The sequence below is a fragment of the Nicotiana tabacum genome, chromosome 22 (genome assembly GCF_000715075.1).
Source record: "Nicotiana tabacum cultivar K326 chromosome 22, ASM71507v2, whole genome shotgun sequence".
NCBI lineage: Eukaryota > Viridiplantae > Streptophyta > Magnoliopsida > Solanales > Solanaceae > Nicotiana > Nicotiana tabacum.
In genome coordinates, this window is record NC_134101.1 from 205,687,429 (window position 1) to 205,711,169 (window position 23,741).

Consider the following 23,741-nt stretch of genomic DNA (forward strand, 5'->3'; position numbering starts at 1 on the left):
TCAAGCTTCCAAGCTTTGATGTGAACATAGCTTTTGTCCCTATTTCAGACAAAGAAAACTTGTGAGTTTAAACATGGTGGTTGGTTTGTGGCCTTGACTTTAAGGGCAATTGCTCCTTTACTTGCCATGATAACTTTGATTTCAACTTGAAAGACATTGCTTGTTTATTGACTAACCACTTTCTCTGTCACCCTTATCACAGAAAATACCTCTGATTCATTCGAGCCCAATATCCTTTATCTATTGCATTTTGCTCATGAATCAACATTTACCGAATATTTGCATTTAACATGAATCCCAAAGCACGTTGATTGTTTCCAACCCAGTGCACATATTGTTCTTTCCTAACTTATGCCACTTTGATGTTCAAGCCAGATTGTGTTTTGTGTAATTGGAAAGCTGGTAGCAAATTTTGAAGTCATTTCTCACTTGTTCTGACCAAACAGACTCGAGAAGAAAAAGTAAACAAAAAAAAAAGGAACAAAGTACGAGATAATGGAAAGAGATGATACCTAACAAGAAAATTACAAAGTAGAAACTCATCATATGTGGATACCAACTCTAATCACCATGACATGCACCTTTGGATTAAATGGCCTAATCTGTCAAGCAAGTATAACGTTCAACTCTTGTTGTACCTCTTAGCCGTGAAACTGGGCTTCAATGCTCCGATTATCCTATCTGACTCACTATCCTTATTCGGCATGTAGTGCCCGAAGGGTTTTTGTCACAACCCTAACCCCGAACCCGGTCGTGATGGCGCATCTCGTGAAGACAAGGCCAGCCAATTATACCCAGTTCACTTTTTAAAGAAGTTATTCAACATAAAAGTAGTCTAAACATGAGTTAATAATACTAAACAACGGAGGATATCGATAACAATGCGGAAATGCCACACGACACAGCCCTGACCGGGGTGTCACAATTCATGAGGGTCTATAGGAAAATAATACAAGTCTGCTAAATCCATAAACTAGTACAAATGTTTGAAGGAGAAATACAAATGATAAAAGAGTAGAGACACAGGGCTGCGAACGTCAACAACTACCTCGTAGTCTCTGAGCGCTCGCCTAATACTGGAGGAAATCAGCACTCGGGAGCAGAACTAGCTATGCCTAAATCTGCACACAGGGTACATGGAGTAAAATGAGTACTCTAACTCAGTGAGTAACAAATATAAATACCAACTGAAAGTAAGAAAACACGTAAGGCACAAGGCATTCTATAATGAAGCAGTAAAATCATTTGAAAACAGTAAAACAGTGAAAAGTCAAGTAAAATCCTCTTTCAACAAGTAAACAAGTAATTGACAGGTAGTTAAGAAAAAGTGAACAAATAAAAGTTTGCCCCTCGGGCACAGCATCAACAAATTCGCCCCTCGGACAACATCTCAGAACAATGCTAGCCCCTCGGGCTCAATCTCAGAACAATACCAGCCCCTCGGGCTCAATCTTACCTCCCAACAATTCCCCTTGAATCCCTCTTCAATCTCCTTAAAAAATCTCCCCAAATGGCCAAATATGGAGGAAATAAACCTAATCCTCGCGGACAAGATAAGTTTACAACATTTATGGCCAGGCATATATTTCCTTCATCGCGATCGCGAAACATCCCTCACGATCACGAAGAACAAAACTTCAGCTCCAAGAATTTATTCTATGCGAACGCGATGCCCATGCAACCTTACACTACGTGATCGCGGACACACCTCCGCGTTCGCGATGCACAAAGAACCATCCAAGACTCAGGTCCATTTAACTCTATGCGAACGCGACTACCCTCCCACGTTCGCGATGAACAACTGGACAGCTTCCTCAAATCCTTCTACGCGATCGCAAAGCGCAAAATCCTTCAACAACTGAACCTGCAATTTTTTGCAGTTTTTCCAACTTCAAATGATCCGATTGACCACCCGAGACTCACTCGAGGCCCCCGGGACCTCAACCAAAGGAACCAACACATCCTACAACCATATTCAAACTTGTTCCAATCATCAAAACTCCTCAAAAAACATCAAATCACCCAAAACACATAGGATTCAAGCCTAAGTTTCTAAAATCTTCCGAAATACGCTTTTGATGAAAAACCCAACCAAACCACGTCCGAATGACCTGAAATTTTGCACACACATCCCAAATGACACAACGAAGCTACTGCAACTCTTGAAATTCCATTCCAACCCCTATATCAAAATCTCGCCTATCAACCGGAAATCGGCAAAATATCAACTTCGCCAATTCAAGCCTAATTCTACTCCGAACCTCCAAAACCCATTCTGATCACGTTCCTAAGCCATAAATCACCTCCCAAAGCTAATCGAACCATCGGAACTCACATTCGAGCCCTCTAACACATAAGTCAACATCCAGTTGACTTTTCTAACTTAAACTCCCTTAAAAGAGACTAAGTGTCTCAAACCTTACCAAAATCATTCCAGATTCGATCCGACCAACCCGATTCCATAAAATAAGGATAACGAAGTATAAAGTAGCAGAAATGAGGGAAACAGTGAGATGACTAGCCGGGTCATCACATCCTACCCAACTTAAACAAACGTTCGTCCTCGAACGAGTCAAGAAACATACCTGAAGCCTCAAACATGTGAGGATATCTGCTCCGCATATCCCGCTCGGTCTCCTAGGTATCCTACTCCATGGGCCGTCCTCTCCACTGCACTTTTACTAATGCTATATCCTTTGACCTCAACTTTCGAACCTGACGACCCAAAATAACTACTGGCTCCACATCATAGGTCAGATCATCATCTAACTGAATCGTGCTGAAATCCAGAACATGAGATGGATCCCCAATATACTTTTGGAGTATGGAAACATGAAAGACCGGATGCACACTCGACAAGCTGGGTAGCAAAGCAAGATCATAAGCCACCTCCCCAATCCTCCGAAGCACCTCAAAAGGCCCAATGAACCGAGGACTCAATTTCCCTTTCTTCCCAAATCTCATAACACCCTTCATGGGTGAAACCTTCAGTAGAACCTTCTCGCCAATCATGTAGGACACATCTCGAACCTTCCTATAAGCATAACTATTTTACCTCGACTGCGCTGTACGAAGCCTCTCCTGAATCACCTTCGCCTTCTCCAAAGCATCCTTCACCAAATCAGTCCCCAATAGCCTAGCCTCACTGGGCTCAAACCAACCAACTGGAGATCTACACCGCCTCCCATACAAAGCCTCATATGGAGCCATCTGAATACTCGACTAGTAGTTATTGTTATAAGCAAACTCTGCAAGCGGTGGAAACTCATCCCATGACCCTCCAAAATCAATGACACAAGCACGCAACATGTCCTCCAACATCTAAATGGTACACTCGGACTGCCCATCCGTCTAAGTATGAAAAGTTGTCCTCAACTCAAACTAAGTACCCAACTATCTCTGCACAGCCCACCAAAACTATGAAGTAAACTAAGTACCTCTATATGAGATGATGGAACTGGGACACCATGCAAACGAACAATCTTCCTGATATAGATCCCTGCCAATCGCTCTGAAGAATAGGTAGTACACACAGGAATAAAGTGCGCGGACTTGGTCAACTGATCCACAATCACTCAAATAGCATCGAACTTCTTTAAAGTCCGTGGAAGCCCAACAACAAAGTCCATAGTGATCCTCTCCCACTTCCACTCAAGAATATCCATCTGTTGAAGCAAATCACCCGGTCTCTGATGCTCATACTTCACATGATGACAATTGATACACCGAGCTACCAATCCCACAATATCTTTCTTCATTCTTCTCCACCAATAGTGATACCTCAGATCCTGATACATCTTTGCGGCACCCGGATGAATAGAATACTGTGAGCTATGGGCCTCCTCCAGAATTAACTCCTGAAGCCCATCCACATTTGGCACGCAAATCCGGCCCTGCATCCTCAACACCCCATCATCACCGATGATCACATCTCTGGCATCATCATGCTGAACTTTGTCCTTAAGGACTAGAAAATGCAGATCATTATACTGCGCTCTCTGATGCGATCATATAAGGAAGACCGAGAAACCACACGAGCCAACACCTGACTGGACTCCGAAATATCCAACTTCACAAACCGATTGGCCAAGGCCTGAACATCAACTGCAAGAGGTCTCTCCCTATGCCAAACTCCCATACTCACTGCCTTTTGGCTCAAAGCAACGGCCACCACATTGGCCTTTCCCAAGATGGTACAATATAGTGATATCATAATTCTTAAGCAACTCCAACCATCTCTGCTACCTCAAATTAAGATCCTTTTGCTTGAACAAATGCTGAAGACTGCGATGATCAGTGAACACCTCACAAGATACGCCATACAGGTAATGCCTCCAAATCTTCAACGCGTGAACTATGGCAGCCAACTCCAAATCATGAATGGGATAGTTCTTCTCATGGGGATTCAACTGACGAGAAGTATAAGAAATAACTCTACCCTTCTGCATCAACACAGAACCAATCCCATCTCTCAAAGTATCACAATACACGGTATATGAACCTGAAGCTGATGGCAAAACCAACACTGGAACTGTGGTAAGAGCTGTCTTTAGCTTCTGAAAGCTCTCCTCACACTCTCCGACCATACAAATGGAGCACCCTTCTGAGTCAACTTGGTCAAGGGCGATGCGATAGGTGAGAATCCCAGAACAAACCGGCGATAATAGCCCTCCAAACCTAGAAAGTTGCGAATATCTATGCCTGAGGACAGTCTGGGCCAACTCTGAATAGCCTCTATCTTTTTCGGATCAACCTGAATACCCTCGTTGGACACCACATGCCCCAAGAAAGCCACTGAACCAAGACAAAACTCACACTTGGAGAATTTTGCATAAAGCTTCTCCTCCCTCAATCTCTGCAACATAACTCTCAAATGCTCCGCATGCTCTTCTTGGCTACGCAAATATACCAGGATATCATCATTGAAGACTATGACGGATGAATTGAGATAAAGCCAGAACACACTATTCATCAAATTCATGAACACTCCTGGGGCATTGGTCAGCCCAAAAGACATCACCAAGAACTCATAATGACCATATCAGGCTTTGAAAGTTGTCTTAAGAATATCTGAATCCCTGATCTTCAGCTGGTGATAACCTAAACAAAGATCAATCTTTGAGAACACCCTCGCTCCCTGAAACTGGTCAAATAGATCATCAATGCGAGGCAAAGGATACTTGTTCTTAATTGCTACATTAAATTGCCTATAATCAATGCACATTCTCATTGTGCCATCCTACTTCTTCACAAATAGAACCAACGCAACACAAGGTGACACACTAGGCCGAATAAACCCCTTATCTAGGAGCTCCTGAAGCTGCTCCTTTAACTCCTTCAACTCCGATGGTGCCATATGATACGGCGGAATAGAAATGGGCTGAGTGCCCGGCACCAAGTCAATACCAAAATCAATATCCCTGTCCGGTGGCATGCCCGGCAGGTCTGCAGGAAACACATCGAAAAAATCCCTCACAACTTAAACAGAATCAATATTGGGAGTCTCGGCTTTGACATCCCTCACAAACGCTAGATATGAAAGACAACCCTTCCTAACCATATGCTGAGCCTTCAAGAAAGAGATAACTCTACTAGGAACATAATTAGTCACACCTCACCACTCAATTCGTGGTATACCCGGCATAGCCAAAGTGACTATCTTAGCATGACAATCCAGAATAGCTTGACACGGAGATAACCAATACATGCCCAAAATGACATCAAAATCGACCATGCTCAATAATAACAGATCCACTCAGGTCTCCAGGACCCCAATAGTCACCACACACAACCAATACACACAGTCTACAACAACAGTATCACCCATCGGGGTAAATACATGAACAGGTAAAGCAAGAAACTCACGAGGCATACCCAAATAACGAGCAAAGTATGATGACACATAAGAAAAGGTGGAATCGAGATCAAATAATACAGAGGCATCTTTGTAGCAGGCTGAAACAATACCTGTGATAACAACATCTAAAGCAATAACATCGGGTCTGCTTAGGAGTGCATAAAAACGGGCCTGACCGCACCCTGATCGACCTCCCCCTCTAGGGCGACCCCTAGCTAACTGATCTCCACCCCTAGCTAGCTGAGCGGGTGGTGGTGGAGAGACTGGCGCTGAAGCCGAAGACTGACCCCTCTACTGGGATGAACTAGCAACTCGACGAGGACACTGCCTCCATATGTGGCCTATCTCACCACACTCATAACAACTCCCAAGTGTTGGAGAAGGGGACTAAAGGTAACCCCTCGCACCGGAGTGACTAGCAGATGCACTCGGCATAGAGGAACCCTGAACCAATGGAGCCCAGGTCGAACTCTAAGCTAGAAGGGCGCTGAGTGATGACTGGCCCTGCTGAGATCCTTTTTAACCATGACCCAAAGATGCCCCATGATAACCTGGGTGAGCTAACTGAGCAGGCAAGAATGAACGGCCTCTACTGTGCTGAAACTGGCCCCTCGAAGGTAGCCCTAAATACCCTCTCCCTGGTCATAAGAATATGGAGCTGATAATTAAGACAATCAACAAACCTCCTGATCCTCTCTCGATCTGTCGGAACCATCCATATGGCATGACGAGCCAACTCAGAAAACCTCAACTCATATTGTGACACAGTTATATCCCCCTATTGCAACCACTCAAACTGCCTATGCAGCTCCTCTCTGCGGAATTGCGGCACTTACTTCTCCAGGAAGAGAATAGAGAACTGCTGCCAGGAAAGGGGTGCTGCACCAACAAGCCTACGCCTCTCAAAATCCTCCCACCAGGTGAAAACAGCTCCTGAAAACTGATAGGTGGTAAAAGCGACCCCGCTGGTCACCAGATATCGACAGTACAAAGTATCCTCTGACACTTATCCAAAAATGCCCTGGTCATCCTCGCCCTCTGCTCCACTGAAGTTCGGAGGCTATAATCTACCAAATCTCTCCAACCTACGTTGCTCATCCTCCGACATGACAGGAACCACATAGTCCTGAGTAGATGCAACCAGCTGGGATAGATGTGCCCTAGAGTCTGAAGTCCCTGCACGACCTGCTCAGGTGTGGGAGCGGCGAGAGTCTGATTGCCTCCCCCAACCTGTGAAGTAGCTGCAACTGTAGTGGCTGAAACAGCCTGAGCCAGGCCAGTGCAAACTGATAAGATTTGTGCCAAGGCATCTTGAAGACCCAGAATCATGATGGGCACAGCTGGTGGCTGAACTGGTGCTACTGGAGCATCCATAGCTGGAGCCTGATCCTGAGCTGGGGCAGCTCGTGGATCTACAGGTGCTGTTGTCGCTGCTCTGCCTCTGCCACGACCATGACCGCATCCACGGCCTCTTGTGGCCACAACTGCTGGAACTAGTTGTCGTCCACCTTGTCCGGTAGTGCGTGTCCTCACCATCTATGAGAGAATAAAATAGTAGAAGTTTAGTGCTCGTATCAACAAGTTCGCATGACCAGAATTTCAAGAATATGAAGCTTTTCCGAAAGGTTCTGCTGCCTCTCAAGGATAAATACAAATGTCTCCGTACCGATTTGTGAGACTCTACTAATCCTGCTCATGACTCATGAGACCTATGCAACCTAGGCTCTGATACCAACTTATCACAACCCTAACCCCGAACCCGGTCGTGATGGTGCCTCTCGTGAAGACAAGGCCAGCCAATTATACCCAGTTCACTTTTTAAAGAAGTTATTCAACATAAAAGTAGTCTAAACATGAGTTAATAATACTAAACAACGGAAGATATCGATAACAATGCGGAAATGCCACACGACACAGCCCTGACCGGGGTGTCACAATTCATGAGGGTCTATAGGAAAATAATACAAGTCTGCTAAATCCATAAACTAGTACAAATGTTTGAAGGAGAAATAAAAATGATAAAAGAGTAGAGACACAGGGCTGCGAATGTCAACAACTACCTCGTAGTCTACGAACGCTCGCCTGATACTGGAGGAAATTAGCACTCAGGAGCAGAACCAGCTACGCCTGAATCTGCACACAGGGTGCAGGGAGTAAAGTGAGTAGTCCAACTTAGTGAGTAACAAATGTAAATATCGACTGAAAGTAAGAAAACACGTAAGGCACAAGGCATTCTATAATGAAGCAGTAAAATCATTTGAAAACAGTAAAATAGTGAAAAGTCAAGTAAAATCCTCTTTCAACAAGTAAATAAATAATTGACAAAAAGTTAAGATAAAGTTAACAAATAGAAGTTCGCCCCTCGGGCATAATATCAACAAATCCGCCCCTCAAGCAACATCTGTGAACTATGCCAGCCCTTCGGGCTCAATCTCAGAACAATACTAGCCCCTCGGGCTCAATCTCACATCACAATGGGTACCCTCGCTCACTGGGGGTGTACAATCTCCTGGAGGGGCCCCTTACGATCTAAGCGTAATAACAAACCATCTCGTGGCATCAAAACTAGGCCCTCGGCCTCATATCAATCAAGCCACCTCGTGGCGTACATATCTTAAGCCCTCAACCTCAAATCAGTATTAGTGTTTTCTCACAACATAGGCCCTCAACCTTACTCAGTCAAAAATACTCACAATCCCCTCAAGCAATAGTAAAACAGTATTTCTCAGCCCAAAACATCATTTAAAATATCATTTAAGTCTTAAAACTGAGTAAACATGACTGAGTAGTAAATACAGTTGAAAATAACATGACTGAGTTCAAGCAATGAATCAAAACAGTGAGAAAATAGTAATAAAAATCCGCGAAGGGTTCAAATAGTTGGCACGAAGCCTAAATATGGAAATCAACCCAAATCATAATGACAACAAATAAGTTTCAGTCAAATATGCGGTAAAATCATCAACCGGGATGGACCAAGTCACAATCCCCAATAGTGCACGACCCCACGCCCGTCATCCAGCGTGTGTCTCACCTGAATATAGCACTACGATGTGCAATCCGGGGTTTCAAACCCTCAGAGTATCATTTACAATCATTACTCACCTCGAAACGGCTAAATCTCTAGCTTGCGATGCCTTTACCCCTCGAATCGGCCTCCACACGCATCAAATCTATCCAAAATTAGAACGAGGACGTCAAAATAAGCTAAGGGAACAAAGCCCAAGCGAAAACAATCAATAAAGGGCACAAATCCCGAAATTACCAAAACCTGACCCCTAGGTCCACTTCTCGAAACTCAGAAATTTTCACAACAATTGATTCCTTCTCTCCCCACGAGTTCGTACATATCAAAAGTTCTCAAATCCGACACCAAATGGTCCTTAAAATCCCAAATCAAAAGAACAATTTTTCAAGCCCTATTTCTTCAATTTTAGGATTAGTTTTCATGATTTTCTAGGTGGAATTCACATAATAATCTAGTTTTTAGTCCAAGAATCTTACCTCCCAACAATTCCCCTTGAATAACTCTTCAATCTCCTTCAAAAATTTCCCAAAATGGCCAACTATAGAGGAAATAAACCCAATCCTCATGGATAAGATGAGTTTAAAACATTTCTGCCCAGGCATATATTTCCTTCATCGCGATCGCGGAACATCCCTCGCAATCGCGAAGAACAAAACTTCAGCTCCAAGAATTTACTCTATGCGAACGCGATACAGCCTACACGAATGCGATGCCCAGGAAACCTTACACTACGTGATCGTGGACACACCTCCGCATTCGCGATGCACAAAGATCCATCCAAGACTCAGGTCCATTTAACTCTATGCGAACGCGACTACCCTCCCACGTTCGCGATGAATAACTTTCCCACACTATGCGATCATGAGCCTCTCTTTGCGAACGTGAAGAACAACTGGACAGCCTCCTCAAATCCTTCTACGTGATCGCAAAGCACAAAATCCTGCAACAGTTGAACCTGCAATTTTCTGCAATTTTTTCAACTTCAAATGATCCGATTGACCACTCGAAACTCACTCGAGGCCCCCGGGACCTCACCCAAAAGCACCAACACATCCTAAAACCTTATTCAAACTTGTTCCAATCATCAAAACACCTAAAACTACATCAAATCACCCAAAACACATCAGATTCAAGCCTAAGTTTCTAAAGTCTCCCGAAATATGCTTTTGATCAAAAACCCAACCAAACCACGTCCGAATGACCTGAAATTTTGCACACACATCTCAAATGACACAATGAAGCTACTGCAACTCTCAGAATTCCATTACAACCCCTATATCAAAATCTCGCCTATCAACCGGAAATCGCCAAAATATCAACTTCGTCAATTCAAGCCTAATTCTACTCCGAACCTCCAAAACCCATTCCGATCACGCTCCTAAGCCATAAATCACCTCCCAAAGCTAACCAAACCATCGAAACTCAGATCCAAGCCCTCTAACACATAAGTCAACATCCGGTTGACTTTTCCAACTTAAACTCCCTTAAAAGAGACTAAGTGTCTCAAACCTTACCAAAATCATTCCAGATTCGATCCGACCAACCCGATACCATAAAACATGAATAATGAAGCATAAAGAAGCAGAAATGAGAGAAACGGAGTGGTAACTCATGAGACGAATGGCCGGGTCATCACAATTTTTACCATTAAGCCTCTCTCATTTTGTTCTTTCTCTCAACTTATCGTCGCCTTATGGTGCCTGTGAAGGTTTTCACCGATAAGACTCTCTCATTTTGTTTTTTTATTTTTATTTCCTCTGATTCTGTAGATGACAAGACACTGACCATAGTAAAAATATCATATGCTCCTGGCATGTCTAGCTCGACACTCTTAAAGATTATCTGGGAGGTCTTTTTGGACTTTAATGTGGCTTTTGGACAGGGATAGAAAGAAAAGATATCATAAAGGCTCAAAATAACTAAAACAACGAGGTTAATTAACTTACAACTTTTGGAATCCATTCTAAAACTTTGTCCCAATTTCTAAAACAAGGGAATTTGATTCTTTTTTTCTCTTTTTCTTTTTGAGACGGTATTTCTAAGAAAGACTGCCCCACTCTCGACTTTGTGGGATTATGAAATATTTTATTTGGTGCAACTGAACTTTAAGGCTGCCGACATATCTTTTGGTGACAAGAATCAGGTCGAACGTAGTTCAAAAGGATGCTTTCTATTTGTTGCTATTTTTCTTTTTTTCTCTCTTTTTTTCTCTCTTTTTTTTCTTTTTCCTTTTTTTTCTTTATCTCTATTTTTTTCTTCTTTTTTTTCTTTTAAAATTTTCCTTTTGGAATGAACTTTCTAAAACAAACCTATGGGGACATGAACTTTTTTTGCACTAAACTCGATTCAAAAAGACGGGAGGTCAAGAAAATTAACATAGGCTCAAAAGGGGTACCGAATGGTATAAAGTGTTTGGGTAGCTGAAAGAGGGCCTCCCAATCCCTGAAAAAGCCAAGTACGACACATGAAACTTGAAAATTAAAAAGGAAAAGCACACACAACATTTCTTTTACAGCTTCGGCATTGATATCACTGATATGCTTTCCACTTTTTTTCTGTGCCTTATCAAGTACAAAACTCCTATTGGGTGATTCTTCTTCACGACGGATATCCTCCATTTGTTTGGAGAAAACTCCCTTGGCTTTATCTCGTAACATGAGATACACTTGAACTCAAAGTTGCTCGCTTCAATATGTCTGAGATGCACTCTCTTGCAACAAATTCCTGTCATACTATTAACTTCCCAGATTATCTGCCTCAATTTCACACAATTCGGGCTTTAAATGATCTCAAGATGTCCAAATTTTTGCCTACTTCCCTCAAATGTCCCGATCATTTTCAAAATTGTTTCATTACTTCATAACTAAACTAACTTTTAAAACTAGGCTGAGAATTACGCGTACATGTCATGTCACTAGAATCAGCATGAAAAGACTATAAAAGGAAAAAAGAACTAAACAAAAACTGACTCAAAATAACAGAAAATAGGAAATTGCATTAGACAGACGGTAAAAGGGTTTGAACAACTAAACAAGCAAAATACACTAGGGTTACAACCCTGGAAAAACCTAAATAGCACTAAAGGGTACTACGATTAAATGAACTAAGCAAAATAAAAGGTTAGAAAGGTTTGAATCACAAGACAATATCCAGATTACAACCCTGATATAACCCGGACAATAGAAATGACAACGAAATAAACCACCAAGACTCCTCCCCGGCTAGCTAAGAAAGAAGCGTCTTTCCAATTACCAAGCTCGGCATCTTAGCCACTGAGTTCCACATAAATATTACCAAGACCATTACCAATTTCAATATCACCAAATTTATTCAGCAAGTTCCCAAGAGGATTCTTATACTCCCTATCACCATGTATCATCCCTACAAAGTGTGCGTCATCATGTGCAGGTAAAGGATTTTGCACGATATTCTGGGTGTAACTGTCCTCGATCACAATTATCCCTTCTTGAATCATTCTTTCTATTTCCCTTTTCAAAGCAAGACAATCTTAAATGCTATGCCCTTGGACATTAGAGTGATACATGTACCGTACAGTAGGATCAAAACTTTTTGCATATGGGTCCGGAGTATAGCCGAGGAGCGGATCAATCAGGCTAGAATATTTTACCTTTTCAAACAGGCTTGTGTAGGATTCTCCGATTGGTGTGAATCTATTTCTTTGTCTTTGTTCCCCTTCATGCCCCAGTTTTATAGGGTTGTTAGGTTACGAAGGCAAAAGTGCATTATGATTGCTGGCGATCTCCATAAGGAGTGACCCAATGGTTGGACAGATGACCGGATGTTGTTTAGAGGATAATACTGGGGTGGATTATGTGGAGCTCGAGGATAGGTTTGGGGTTGGGATTGAGGCTGAGTATATTGGTGAGGCGGACCCGTTGGACCATGTCGTGATCCTGAGACAACCATGGCAACATCATCATGTTCCTTTTGACCCAACAAGCTTCCCGTGTTGTTCTGAATTGCTTGTGTTATGGCTTTTAAAGCAGAATAGCTCATGATCTTGCTCGACATCAGCCCCTCTTCTACCATTTCTCCCATTTTTACCACATTATTAAAAGGCTTACCCACAACCGAGATCAAATTCCCAAAGTAAGTTGGCTCTTGAGCTTGAAGAAAGTACTCAACCATCTCGTCTTCTTCCATCAGGGGATTGACTCGGGCAGCTTGCTCTCTCCATCTGAGCATGTATTCCCTAGAAATTTCACTAGGCTTCTTTTCCATCTTGGTGAGGTACATGCGATCTGGGATGATTTTATATTGTACTGAAAGTGCCGGGCAAAGGCCTGAGCCATATCGTCCCATGTGTACTACCTGCTAGCGTCTTGACGGGTGTACCACTATAGAGCTTCCCCACTCAGACTTTGACTAAAATACGCCATCAATAATTTGTCCTTCCTATCGGTACCTCTCAAATGGGCCACACGATCTCCATGTCCGTCATACAAGTCAAACTTTGGAATCTTAAACCCAGTAGGTAGTTGGATGTCAGGAAACAAGCACAAGTCTTTGTAAGACATGCTCATATGGCTCCCTATCCCTTGCATGTTTCTTAAGACCGCTCTAAGATTTTTACCTTCCTAGATATCTCATCGTGCTCTACTGTCTTAGCAGGTTTTTCATTTTCAACGGAGGCTCAAAATGAGGAACGTGGGACTATGGATCCGAGACTTTGAAAGTTGGTTCTGGAGCATAGTATTGGGCATCAGGGACTTTGAACACGGTGTCGCTAGAGGATTGAGGAAAAGTAGCTGGTGGAGGAGCTACAAAAACAGGAGTTGTCAAAGGAGCAGGATATGAGGTGGTTTTGGCAGGTGGAGTGTGAAAAGGTTGTGGAAAAATATCAGCAGCAGTATGAAGCCGGATTTGTGATGGTGGTGGAATGGTGACGAGGCTTTCAGTGTAGTTAGTGGGAACTAATGGTGGAGGATGCCCACTAATCCAGGCTTGGTATATTTAAGTCATCTGTCCTTTCAACCTTAAGGCCTCTTCTTTCAACTTAGATTCTGATTCAATAATTCCCTTGGACGAACCAACAACACTTGTGTCCAAGTCTTTGTTAACCATGGCTACCTTGCTCTTTGACCTTTTGTTGTATGGAAGAGTTACCAGTTTAAGAACCATAAAACAACCACCCTTCTGCTATAATGAAGATAGTGAAGAGGAACAAAATGAAGTCATCATGTTAGCGTTAGGGCATTTAACAACTAAAAATATCACATTGCGTGCAATGCATCCAACAACAATTAACGGTTCAACAATGATTTCGAGGGTCACAAGGTCACTTGGCATCATCCCAATTTGTACATTTCAATCTTCTCTTTTCTTTTATTTTCTAGCACTTCTTGGCTTTCTCATTTTCCTTCCTCTTTTTTTCTAATTGTCACTCATTTCTTTCCTCTCATTTCTCACATCCCATAGTTTCCCCTTTTTTTCCTTTTTTTTCTTCTTTTTTTTCCTTTTTCCTTTTAATTTTTTTTAAAAAATAATTCAATCGAACCCTATGTAGTTTGCCTACGTATCGCTCCTCGAAAGACGAAAAATAGGTATGCATAGTTCGGGAAAATCGGATAGGGAGAGAATTTAAAAAAAACACTAATTTGAAGTAAATATATTTTTCTCTTTTTCTTAAAAAATGATGAAACATGTAAAATCTTTTTGGATTTACTTTTTCTCTTTTTTTTTATTTTTGAAAAAATGATGGGGAAAGTGCAAAATCGTTTTTGATTTTTTTTTGATCTTTTCTTGAAAAAGTGTGAAAGAAAATTATAACTAGGCCCTACTTGCTTTATTTTATACTTCAACCCTCCTTTCTTTCTTATTTACCCTCAACCCTCATTGGTCCGCCAAATAACCCCTTTTACCTTTGAGGATTGCAACATGTAGTACATAGGAAGCATGAGAATGGTCTTTTATTTTTTGGGTACACCTGTCCTAGACGGATCCAACCCCTGTGTTGAGTCCCTCAAGTCAAATGCACGTGATGCAAACAAACGTTCCAACTAGGGTTCCGGCATGAGGCTATGTTATTCTTGGTTTAAAACCCGGGTGTATTGTTCTAGACCTGGCTTACCCAAGCGGACAACTCAAGCCGGAGGGGGGAGGGGCAGCGTACCAGTAACCAAAATATCATCCGACTTTGCAACTTATAAATTAAGGATATGAAACTAACAGAAAAGAAGTCACACCAACATGCGCTTCCTAGAAGATTTAGAAGAGAAGGGTTTCACAGCAGTTTATATACAATCAAATAATATCAAAGCGGTAAAAAGCGACATTTAGCATATTAGGCCCAAGCATGTAGTAAAACTCAGATAATAAATAAAAGCCAAATATAACAATTATTCTAAGCTCAAATTTTTGAACCCTGAACCAGAGATTCTGTCTTTGATCCCCAGCAGAGCCGCCAGAGCTGTCACACCTCCTTTTTCTACCCGAAAGGGGATATAAGGGAGTTTTTCAATTAAAGTGACAATAATCGAAATTGGGTTATTTATTCAAATTCAGAGTCTTCACTTGGGATAATATATGGTGTCCCAAGTCATCGGTTTAAAATCTTGAATCGAGGAAGTTGACTCTTATATATGGTCTGTGAACACAGAAATCCCGGTAAGGAATTCTGTTTACCCAGGAGAAGGTGTTAGACATTCCCGGCTTTCGTGGTTTTAGCAAGGTCACATAACTATTAATATTGGCCTAATTATCTAATTTATTACATATCTAGAACCTAGCATGAATTTTTAAACCTTTTAAAAAGCGTTTTTAATTATTTATGGAATTATTTCTGGAACAAGTTTCGGTTGTCGTACACTTGTATTTTTGTACCCATGACGAATCATGTCACGGGAACCGTACCCATGATCTACAATATATTTATTTCTTATTATTAGAAGTTAAGGTCGGGTCACATGAAATGTACACCCGAATGGGGATTATGTATCATGACTATACCATGGGAACCGTACCCATAGTCATGATTTATTTATTATTCGCGCCTAAAGCAAAGTACGATGTTTATAAATTATTTTCTAAACTACTTTGAGATTATTTCAAGGCCATGATCTATAGAATTATTGAAGAAGAGCATGAAGTAAATTAATTTAGGAAAGATAGCTAGCTTACGATGTTGATGGGCTTGGTAGACTAAAATTAATTGGCCCAAGATTTCCAAGTCATTAGAATTCAACAGTCCACTTATACTATTCATCTATATAACCTGTTATTCCATCAAACAAACCTAAGTATTTAAATAAATACAGTACAATATTTAAAGCACGGATCAAGGTGACCTTTTTTATCCACAATTATCTTTCTAGCAGATTCATAAAAATATATATTCGAAATAACTCTAAATACTAAAATAACTTAATGAATAGTAATAGAAGCATGAGAACATTTATGGATCAAACTATACATGGAACAAAATATTTATTACTTAGTTAGAATCTAAAAGAATTTGACCTATCAGTGAATGCCCTTTTTTCTTCCTCTTAATCAAGTTAAATGAATTATATACTAGTGATCCAACAATAACCTTTACTGTTAAATAAAAAGCATATGAAGACAATATAAGTGACAATCAAATGAATACATTGATAATCTTAAACCGATAACTTTATTTCACTAAATTAATGAACTGAAATTGTAAAAAAAACAGGAGTTGAATCTAACCTTCAAAGCCGAGTTTGAACATTGTATTAAATGAATTGAGTCGTAAATATAAACTTAGCAACTGAACAATTCTGGACCGGAGATTTTGTCGGCGACAACGAGCGGAACCAGCGACTGGAGACCTCAAACGGCAATCTCAAACAAACCTCAAATCAGTAGCTTCGAACGTATCTCACTGGATTCAACTCGACTGAGCTTGGATGACGGTTTTGGGCGTCACAATGGCTGTTTTATGATGGATTTCAATCTTTGGCTACTCTTTGGTGTTTCGCTGGATTTCTTGCCAGATCTGTCACCTTCCGTCTCAACATTAACGGTCAGAAATTGCTTAACAAAGGAGCTTCGTTTGGGTGGTGGACAGTTGGTCTAGACGGATTTGTTAGTCCATTGACAGCTGGAGATGGTTGGCTATTTTTGTTGGTTTTTGGGTGGCAGAATGGAGGTGGAGATGAGGTGTTCTAGTTGTTGTGGTGGTCGTGAGTGAGAGGTGAAGAAGCAGCAGTGGCTGCTTGTTATCGGTCACTGGTGTTCCTTTGTCTCTAGGTTAGTGAAGGTGTGTTCTAGGTTGTGAAAATATTGAAGAAGAACGACTGAAGCTTAGAGAAGAAGATAGGATTATGGTTTTTTTTTAGTGTCTAGGTCTTGAAAATGTGTGTTAGTGTGTATAAGAAGAAGGGAAAGTGGGTCTTAGGGTTTGGGCTTTAAAATTGGGTCATCTCTTTGGACCTCTTCAATTAAGACCAAACTAAATTAACCTCAAATTTCATACTCTTTCTTCTAAAACAAGATTAAAAATATTACATCATTTACTAATTAATCCTACTTAAGTATAATAACTATTAAAATAAAACTAACAGTTAAAATAAACCTATTTTTTGTATTTTTCAAATATCATACTAAAAATAGAAAAATCATTGTAAAATTAAAATAATGATCCTGAAAATAAAGTGGAACTATTTTTTGTATTTTCGGATTTTATGTAAGGTAGATAAATTAAAACTAATTAGATAAAATATTAATTAGCTAAATAAAAGAAAATATTTTTGTAATTTTTATTTTTGTGATAAAATAAAGTAAAGAGTCAAAACTATTTATAATAGCGATACTAAAATATTGGGAAGGGTCAAAAATTATATGTCTACAAATACTGCAAACTCTGATGATCCATGAATACCTCACATGACACGCCCTAAAGATAGTGCCTCCAAATCTTTAGCGCGTGAACAATGACTGCCAGCTCTAAGTCATGAACAAATAATACTTCTCGTGCATCTTCAGCTGCTTTGAAGCATATGCAATTACCTTGCCACCTTGCATCAATACCATACTAAGTCCAATACGAGATGCAACACAATATACTATATAAGGCCCTGAACCTGTAGGCAACACTAACACTAGCGCTGTAGTCAAAGCAGTCTTGAGCTTCTGAAAGCTCGCCTCGCACTGGTCTGACCATCAGAACGGGGAACCCTTCTGGGTCAACAGGTCAACAGGGCTGCTATAGATGAAAATCCCTCCACAAACCGATGGTAATAACCCGCCAATCCCAAGAAACTCCGGATCTCTATAGCCGAAGTGGGTCTAGGCTAGTTCTTGACTACCTCAATCTTCTTAGGATCCACCTGAACACCCTCTGCCGACACAACGTGCCCCAATAAGGTGACTGAGCTCAAACCAAACTCGCATTTTGAAAACTTAGCATATAACTAGCTATCTCTCAGAGTCTGAATAACGATCCGAAGGTGCTGCTCATGCTCCTCTCGACTGCGGGAGTAGATCAAAATATCATCTATAGACACAATTACAAAGGAATCCAAATAGATCTTGAACACCCGGTTCATCAAATCCATAAATATTGCTGGGGCATTTGTCAGCCTAAATGACATCACTAGAAACTCATAATGCCCATACCAAGTCCGAAAAGTTGTCTTAGGGACATCGGATTCCCTAATCCTTAACTGATGGTAGTCAGACCTCAAATCGATCTTTGAAAATACTTTGGCACCCTGAAGCTGATCAAATGACTCGTCAATCCTTGACAATGGATACCTGTTCTTGATGGTGACTTTGTTCAACTACCGATAATCTATGCACATCCTCATCGATCCATCCTTATTTTTTACAAACAATACGGGCTCACCCCAGAACGAGACACCAGGTCTAATAAAGCCTTTATCAAGCAAATATTGCAATTGCTCCTTCAATTCTTTCAACTCTACGGGCCATATGGTACGGCAGAATAGAATTAGGCTGAGTGCTTGGAGCCAAATCAATATAGAAGTCAATATCCCTGTCGGGTGGCATCCCCGGCAAGTCTACAAGAAACACCTCTAGAAACTCACGAACGACCAGTACTGAATCCATGGAAAAAACCTACGAACTAGAATCACGGACATAAGCCAAATAAGCTAGACACCCCTTCTCGACCATATGTCGAGACTTCATATAAAAGATAACCCCGCTGGTAGAATGGCCTGGAGTCCTTCTCCACTCTAATCAAGACAACTCCGGCAAGGCTAAGGTCACTTTCTTGGCTTGACAATCCAATATAGCATGATAAGGTGACAACTAATCCATCCCCATAATGACATCAAAATTGACCATATCGAGAAGTAAGAGATCTACACGAGTCTCAAGACTCCCAATGGTAACCACACACAAAGATAAACACGATCTACAATGATAGCATCTCCCACAGGGGTGGACCCATACATAGGGGCACTCAAAGAATCATAAGGCACAACCGAATATGAAGCAAAATAAGATGACACATACAAATAAATAGAACCCAGATCAAATAGCACTAAGGCATCCCTACTGCAAACTGAAACTGTATGTGTGATAACCGTGTCAAATGACTCAGCCGCAAGCCTGGCTGGAAAAGCATAGCATCGAGGTTGGGCCCTAATACTCTGAACTACATCTCGAGGACGGGCCTTGTCTAGCTGGCTTGCACCTCTAGCGGCCTAACCTCTACCTCTAATGCCTCGACCTCCACCTCTAGTTGTATGACCCCTACCTCTAGCTGGCTGAGAGGGCGGTGAAACACTCATTATCGGGACCATGGCATGAGAAACTTGATGTTGAGAACTACTCGATGCTCGAGGGAAAAAGCTAGCAATATGCCTCGGATCACCACAAGTATAACAAGACCTCGGCTACTATGACTGTTGATCCTGAAACTAACCCTGTCGGCCTGAGTAACCACCCTGAAAACTCTGTAGTAGAGTTGCACTAATAAGAGCTGGTGGTGCACTATAGGCTAGCTAATCGGAATAATGCATATGAGGGCCACGACCACCTGAAGCACCATGAGAAGTTTGGAGTGATGAATGAAACGGCCTATAAGGATGGCCTCTACCAAAAGTACCCCTGACTCTAGATGAGGCACCATGAATCCACCAGAATGACGAGGTCTCTTATCAGATCCCTGACCACTCCTCTAAGCTAGTACCATCTCGACTCGCTTAATAACATTATCTACCGCCTAAAAAGAAATCTCACTCCCAATCTCCTTAGTCATCTGCAATCTGATAGGCTGAGCAAGTTCTTCAATAAACCTCTTCACCCTCTCTCTCTATCTCTCTCTCTCGGTAGGAAGTAGAAGAATAGCATGGCGGGCCAGATCCACAAATCGAGTCTCGTACTAAGTGACAGTCACAAAGCCCTGCTGCAGATGCTCGAACTGCCCCCGATAGTCCTCTCTCTGAGTGATAAGAAAGAACTTCTCAAGAAATAGCTGAGAGAACTAGTCCTAAGTGAGAACAGGCAACCCAGCTGGTCTGGTCAACATATAATCCCTACACCATTTCTTGGCAGAACCCGACAATTGAAATGCATCAAAGTCGACCCCATTGGTCTCCACTATCCCCATGTTTTGTAGCACCTCATGACAACTGTCCAAATAGTCCTAGGGATCCTTTGAAGATGCACCGCTGAAGTGAACCGAGAAAAGCTTGGTAAACCTATCCAGTCTCTATAAAGCCTTAGAAGACATAGCTGATCCATCACCGGTCTGTACCGCAACACCCGACTGAACTACCCCAATGAGATGAGCTGCTGGAGTCTAAAACTGAGGAGTCATCTGCTCGAGAGTGTGGGTAGCGAGAGTATGTGCTCCTCTCCCAGCCTGAGAGACGGCTGGTGCTACAGGAAATGTTTCGGCATGTGCCACACTCTCCTTGAGGCCCACTAGACAGACCAAAGCATCCTGAAGTACCGAGGTGGCGATGAACCCTTCTAGGACCTGAGTTGGTCCTACTAGAACAGTCTAGGCTGGAGCCTCCTAATCAAACTCCACCTGAGGCTCTGCCGCTGGTTCTCCTACTCAAGCTCTAGGATGAGTCCTGCCCTTGCCTCGGCCTCTGGCACAGCCTCCGCCTCATCCTAGTTCTCTGCCCCTCATAGGAGCTTCTACTAGGGGCTCTAGCTACTTCTCAACTGAAGATGCGGTACGTGTTCTCGCCATCTATGAAGGAACAAGAGTAGAAGAGTTCGATTAGAATTTAAATAATAAAATCGGACGATAGAGAAGAATAGAAGTGACATTGTTCCTAAACTCTGTAATCTTTGAGAGATAAGTACATACATCTCCGCACCGATCCCCCAGACTCTACCAAGCATGTTCGTGAATTGTGAGACGTAGGCAACCTAGTGCTCGGATACCAACTTGTCACGACTCTGAATCCCTACATTCGAAACCATGATAACGCCTAACATTTCACTTGATAGGCAAGCCAACTTTAGAGATCATTAAACCAATTCTTAAACCTTTCAGCAATTAACAATAATTAAAACATAATAAGTTGAAAAACATGTGAAAATCCATAACAATATTAATATATAAAGCTACCCAGAATCTGGAGTCACAATCCATGAACTTCTAAGATTTAACTACAAGTAACTAGCTGAAAAAAGTACAACTATTTTCGAATTAAAAGAAACAGTAAACTAAAACAACTAAAAAGGGACTCCAAAGTCTGCAGATGCCGGCAGATCTACCTTGGGTATCCTGTAGAATGAAGTCAGCAGTTAGTCTGAAGATCAGTTCAAACCGACACAAAAATCTACACAGGAAGTGCAGAGTGCAGTATCAATATAATTGACCTCATGTACTTGTAAGTCCCGAACCTAACCTCGACGATGTAGTCATGAGGCTAGGACAAGACACCATAAAACCAACATGTAAATTATAACAATATATATGCCAATAAAAGCAATAACAAAAACAAGATAGGTAATATTAGGAGGGGGACATGATGATGGGATTACAAGATAAAGGATCACGGCAGAATCTAGAACTTTGATCAACCGATATAATCAGAACGGATAAGGATAAGTAATCATAGCAACAGAAAGTACACAACATCACCCTTCGTGCTTTTACTCTCATCCTCACCATATGAATCAAATAGGAACAACACGGCATCACCCTTCGTGCATTAACTCTCTCATAAGATGGCATGGCATCACCATTCGTGCATTAGCACTCACAATATATGGCACGACATCACCCTTCGTGCATTAATACTCATAAAACATGTCACAGCATCACCCTTCATGCATTAACACTCTCCTTCACCAAAATAATGAACAATAACAATCGAGAGATAAAAATGTCTAGAACAAATCTTACTTCAACAATTAGTTCCATAATACCAACCTCAACTTTGAATCAATACTCAATCACTATTAAAATCTGTAAATATGATAATAACGATCAACATAACGATAAACTAGTCTAATTATGGGTAATATGATCATGAAAAGCTGCAATTTCATGAACAAGACTCACTCACATGCTATGACTCGACAACAATGATAGGTAGTCATCACCTCATCTATACATCGTTCTTAACATTCAAACACGTAGCAAATAGGAAAATAAGACTTAGTCCCTAAAACCAAGGTTAATCACAACACTTACCTCGCTCCAATGGCCAAACTCAAAGCTCAACCATAGATTTTCCCTTCAAAAAAGCGTCTGGACCAATAGAAACTAGCAAATTACCAAGCAAACAATTCAATTTAAGCCTTAGGAACTCCCCATGATTGTAAAGAACTCAATTTATGCCATTTTTGAAAAATTCAACAACAGTCAACACCCAGGCCCGCTTGGTCCAAACCTGAAATTTGGACCAAAACCCGATTACCCATTCACCCCCGAGCTCGGATATATAATTGGTTTTGGAATCCGACCTCAATTTGAGATCTAAATCCACAATTTATCAAATCCCTAGTTTCTACCCAAAAATCCCCAATTCCACCATGAAAACCTTAAATTTTAGGTTGAAATCTTGTAAAATGAAGTGAAAGATTGAAAGAAACTAGTTTAGAATCACTTACCTATGATTTGGGGGAAGAAAAGATATTTGGAAAATCGCATCTTGTGTCTTAGGTTTTGAAATTTTGAAGAATGGTAGAAAAATCCCGTCTAAGTCACTTTTACACAGTTGCAGATGTCTCATTTTCTACCATGGCTTCGCAAATGCGAAGCCTACAAATACGAAGGGACCTTCTCAAATGCGAAGTCCTTCGCACCTCTGCTGCCTTCGCAAATGCAAAGACTTTTTTGCAAATGCAAACCTGGCTCTCTGCAATTACGACTCAGTAATCGTATTTGAGATCACTGCCCTTTCCGGACTCCCTTCACAAATACAAAGGTTATTTCGCAAATGCCAAAACTGTTGGACTTGCTTCTCTTTGCAATTGCGATGAGAATATCACAAATATGAACGCCTCAGAAATCGCAATTACGATGCTTGATCTTGCAAATTCAAGATCATAGGCCTGCAACAATATCTGACACACCAGTAATTCCTCCAAGTATAATTTCACTCTGTAGCCTATCCGAAACTCACCCAAGACCTCGAGGCTCCAAACCAAGCATGAATCCAAGTTGTGGTGTGAGAAAGAGGCCTGAAGGGGAGAATGTCCTGGCCTTTGGGATTCATTCACAGAACAGTTGCCTAGATGGAAAGAGGAGTACTAAAGTATTCGGAAGACATAGGTTATGAAAATGATAAGTGCATCAGTCAACATTCGATAGAAGTACGCAATAATTAAATTGATGTAAGCTCGGAAATGAGATGTTACATTCTAAATTTTCATACGTTAAATTTTCGTCGTTAGTTAATCGATGTGAGTTTGGGAATGAGATTTATTTTG

General features: G+C 41.4%; 1 long non-coding RNA gene across 1 annotated transcript; it reads right to left on the reverse strand.

Moving 5' to 3' along the window:
* Positions 1 to 844: 844 nt before the first annotated feature.
* On the reverse strand, positions 845 to 17,218 carry LOC107829621 (uncharacterized). The gene is made up of 3 exons (XR_012705443.1): positions 16,575 to 17,218; positions 7,918 to 7,990; positions 845 to 1,121 (listed from the first exon to the last, which is right to left on the reverse strand). It is a non-coding gene; the product is annotated as an uncharacterized LOC107829621 (long non-coding RNA).
* Between the last annotated feature and the right edge of the window lie 6,523 nt (positions 17,219 to 23,741).